The 4904-nt window shown below is 44.6% G+C and overlaps 1 pseudogene; it reads right to left on the minus strand.

Annotated features, from left to right (window-relative positions):
* Nucleotides 1-1257: 1257 nt before the first annotated feature.
* Nucleotides 1258-2554, minus strand: LOC122204676 (annotated as a pseudogene).
* Nucleotides 2555-4904: the final 2350 nt, after the last annotated feature.

The following is a 4904-nucleotide window of genomic DNA, read 5'->3' on the forward strand; positions in this document are numbered from 1 at the left end:
TGGCCAATGGGTGAAAAACTTCTAAGCCATATCTTAAAAATAAGGAGTGTACCTCCTTTTCTCTCTTTCTACTGGCTAGAATTGGATGTGTTGGCAATCAGTTTTAAACTATTTAGATGATGACAACTCCTTAAAGATGACAAAGCAACAAGACTGATGAAACCTGGGTAACTGTTGATTTCTTAAAATAAAACTGTTGAAAAGCCTTGGTCTTCTCTCCCTTAAATTTTTTTTTTAAAATATTCATTTTTGAGAGAGAGACAGAGCGTGAGCAGGGGAGGGGCAGAGAGAGAGGGAGACACAGAATCCGAAGCGGGCTCCAGGCTCCCAGCCGTCAGCACGGAGCCCAATGTGGGGCTTGAACCCATGAGCCATGAGATTATGACCTGAGCTGAAGTTGGACGTTTGACCGGCTGAGCCATCCAGGTGCCCCAGGCTTCTCTTTTTTTGAGAAAGGGCACACTTTATTTGAAAGAGAACATTGCACACGACCAAAAGATGAAGGCAGCCCAAAGAGCATCCTATACATCATGCTCAAGTAGATACACAGGATGATAGGTGAAGAATACTAAGAGTACACTTGATGTGGTGAGCACTGAGAAATGTATAGAATTTTTTTAATGTTTACTTTTGAGAGAAAGAGTGAGTGGGGGAAGGGCAAAGAGAGAGGGGAACAGAGGATCCAAAGCAGGCTCTGCGCTGACAGCAGCAAGCCCGATGCAGGGCTCAAACTCACGAACCATGAGATCGTGACCTGAGCCAAAGTCAGACGTGCAACTGACTGAGCCACCCAGGCACCCTATAATGTACAGGAACTTTGACTCACTATATCATACTCCTGAAATTAATATAATACTGTCCATTAATTATACTTGAATAAAAAACATTTTTAAAGGTACACAGGATGTTCTGCTAATAAGAAAGATAAACTGGAATATGTATCCTTTGGGACACGTCCCTAGTCATATCTCTCTGAGGGGCTGGAAAACTCCTTTTTTTTTTTTTTCCACAAGGTTTTTAATGTTTATTTATTTTTGAGAGACAGGAACAAAGCACGAGTCGGGGAGGGGCAGAGAGAGGAAACAGAATCCGAAGCAGGCTCCAGGCTCTGAGCTGTCAGCACTGAGCCCAACATGGGGCCCAAACCCAAGAGTCATGAGATCATGACCTGACCTGAAGTCAGATGCTTAACCGACTGAGCCACCCAGGTGCCCCTGGAATACTCTTAATCATTCATTTGAAGGCAACTGTGGTTCATTAAACATAGAGCCATTCAAGGGTGCCTTCTTGTTTTTCATAAAAACATTCTTAGATTTTTTTTTTTTTAGTCTTCATTTGTTACTTTCATTCTAGGTTCTCTCAAGGTCATCAGATTACTTCCTGTACTGATTGCCTTAATGTTAACACCAAGGAGGTCATTAGCTATGATCAAGTCATCTAGGGGTTATGGGAGCAGCAGTCAGCATCATTCTGCTTGTATGAATCGTACTTCTTGGTCCTTCCATTGGTCAGAGGGAATTGGCTCTCCCTGTCAATGTGGCCCTGTCTGATAACTGCTGGATCCAAATTTCCTACTAGGTTTGTGGCCATGGTAATTTGCATGTCTCCCCTTGAATCATATCCATCCAACTGGTTTCACAGTTCCAATAATGTTTCCTGAATTTCTCTCTCACCACCAGAATTTGAGTAATATTTTCTTTGTCCTAATGACATCAGTTTCATCAATAAGAATGATGGATGGTGCATGTTCCTCAGCAACTTGAAACAATTCTTGTATGAGTTTGGGCGCATCACCTAGGTACTTCTGAGTAATTCAGAGCCAGCTGCTCTCAAGAAAGTGGCTAAGGTTTGGTTTGCTACTGCTTTGGCTAGTAAGGTTTTACCTGTGCCAGGTGAAGCATAAAGAACAGGGGCACCTGGGTAGCTCAGTCGGTTAAGCATCCGACTTTGGGTCAGGTCATGATCTTGTGGTTAGTGACTTCGAGCCCTACATCAGGCTCTGTGCTGATAGCTCAGAACCTAGAGCCCGCTTCGGATTCTTTGTCACCCTCTCTCTCTGTTCCTCTCCCACTCGCACCCTGCGTGTGTCTCTCTCTCAACCTTAAATACAGATAAAAAAAAAAAAAAAAGGATGACTCTCTCAGGGGCCTCATACCCATTTTTAAAAATAATATTCAGGATGAGCAAAAGTAAACTCACAGATTCCATAATTTTCTGGCTTTGGTTGTCCAACCCGCCAATAACAGCATAGGTCTCCTGGAGGAGCTTTTCTACCTTCATTGCGGTGACCAGGGGATCCATGTCATCCATGCATTTTATGGTTGAACAGGACCAAGCAGTTGGGTTCCAGCAGACTGTTGTCTACAAATGAAAGAATGCTGGTATAGTATTCTGAGTCCAGAGATGTAGACACAATGGCACATCTTTGATCATCAATGACCTCTTCCAAGGTTCCTACCAACATGGGGGTCGCCCTCAGATCATCCACCATTGATCTTTCCTCCCCCTGCCTTTCTCCTAAAGCCTTCATTTATTCCTGATTCTGTCTTTTTTTTTTTTTTTTTAATTTATTTATTGGGGCACCTGGTGGCTCAGTCAGTTAAGCATCCAACTTTGGCTCAGATCATCATCTCAGAGTTTGTGAGTTTGAGCCCTGCATCGGATTCTCTGCTGTCAGCACAGAGCCTGCTTTGGATCCTCTGTCCCCCTCTCTCCCTGCCCCTCCCCTACTCTCCCACTCTCTCTCTCTCTCTCTCTCTCTCTCTCTCTCTCAAAAATAAATAAACATTGAAAAAAAGAAAAAACTGTGGAATTTCTCATCTTGTCTCATCACTGGAAGGAATGCAGCTAGATCAGCTCCAAACCATTTTGCACAACTAGGAAATTGATCTGAGGATTAACACAATAATCTGCATAACCTGAGCCACAGAACTTGGTAGGTATGCAGTGTGAAGAGATGAACTGAGGGAGAGAAAAGCTGTGGAGGGTAGGGAGATGTATTTTCAGAGAGGGTACAGAGAAGGGCCGGGGGGAGAGTGGGGTGCACCTGGAGAGTACAGGGAAAGCACTCCCCTGAAAATAGCTGGAGAGAAAGAGAAAGAGTGAAAACACTCACAAGAGACTGGACAAGAAATCTGTTCCCCAAAACCACTGATGGGGAGAAAGGAGAGGGTTTCAATACCATCAGGATTCTAAAAACAGAAGAGCACAGAGTCAGAAATTCCCGAGCTCAGAACCTGGTGGTGCTCTGGTGAGGAAGAAGGGTGAATCTCCAGGAGTGGCCTGCGAGGTCTGAGGGGCCCGTGTGCCACACGGGGAGAAATATTTCCCCTATTTGGAGAGCATTTGGTAGAGGCCATAGGGTCTACCCACAGGCAAAGGTCCCAACAGACCTCAGAGAGCAGTCATGTTTGCTGATATTGGAACAAAGACACCAGATTACAGTGAAATCTGGCACCGGCTGTATGTTGTATTTGCCATAATCTCCGAACCTCTGCTGCTGCGTGATTGCCCATAAGTTTTCTGGGGGCAAGAGGGAACTGGTTATTGCTCAGTGAGACCCTCCCCCACAGAATCAGCACGGGTACAAGCCGTGGAGGTCTCTGAACTGAGGGGTTTTGAAACAGAGCCCCGTCTGAGATAAAACGCTAGAGGGAGTGCCGCCTGGCAGGCTCATGGCTTGGACACAGACAGGGTAGAGGCGGGTAGTAGACGGAAACCTGAGACAAAGGAGGGGTGCTTGATTGCCGGTCAGTGAGAGCACAAGGTTTCTGGGCCAGAGACTAGGAAGCGGGGTGAAGCCATTTTCACCTCTCCCACACACGTGCCTACATGCGCAAGCACATGCGCACCATGCTGATCCACCCCAGGAAGTTGAGTAATGTCACCTAGTGGAAAATGGGAGCCACTATACCAAGCCTGGCCCAACTGCTCCCTCCAAGCATATCCCCTAGAGGACCAGCACAAGTCTCTCCACCTACTTAGTGTATGGGCTACAGAGTGCTTCATAGTTTGAGTTCTCTGGGAAACTGGATGTAACTTCATTCCTGTTTCACTCTGTTTGCTGGTTCATCTATTCGTTTTTGGTGGTTTTTTGTTTTTGTTTTTGTTTTGCTTCTGTTTTTAAGTTTTCTCCCCTCTTTTTTAAAAAATTTTTTTTAGTGTTTTTTTTTTTTTTTTTTTTGAGAGAGAGACAGACAGAGACAGGGCACGAATGGGGGAGGGGCAGAGAGAGAGAGGAAGACACACAGTTGTCAGCACAGAGCCCGATGTGGGGCTCGAACTCATGAACTGCAAGACCATGACGCAACCTGAAGTTGGACGCTTAACCTACTGAGCCACCCAGGTGCCCCGCCCCATTCTTTCTTTTCTTTTTCTTGGATACAGAAACAGAAAATTTTATTTCTCTGTCTCTTTTTTTAAATGCTTCTTTTTGAGAGAGAGACAGAGAGAGGGAGAGAGAGAGAGCGCAAGCAGAGGAGGGGGTTGGACACCCAACCGACTAAGCCAACCAGGCACCCAATCTTCTTCTTTTCTTTTTAATTAAAAAATGTTATTACTATATTTTTAATTTGTTTGTATTTTTAATTCTATTTCACTTTATTTCATTTTAATCTATTTTATTCTATACATTCTTTTAACTTTTAAAATTTTTAGTCCTTTTTTTCTTTGTTTTCTTTCCATTTTTCCTCTATTCTTTGTTTTTTTTCAATGTTTATTTTTGAGAAAGAGAGAACCAGAGTGCAAGCCGGGCAGGGGCAGAGAGAGAGGGAGACACAGAATCCAAAGCAGGCTCCAGGCTCTGAGCTGTCAGCACAGAGTCCAACGCAGGGCTGAAACTCACGAACTGTGAAATCATGACCTGAGCCAAAGTCAGATGCTCAACTGAATGAGTCACCCAGGTG

Source organism: Panthera leo, chromosome A2 (genome assembly GCF_018350215.1).
Source record: "Panthera leo isolate Ple1 chromosome A2, P.leo_Ple1_pat1.1, whole genome shotgun sequence".
In the NCBI taxonomy this organism is placed as follows: domain Eukaryota; kingdom Metazoa; phylum Chordata; class Mammalia; order Carnivora; family Felidae; genus Panthera; species Panthera leo.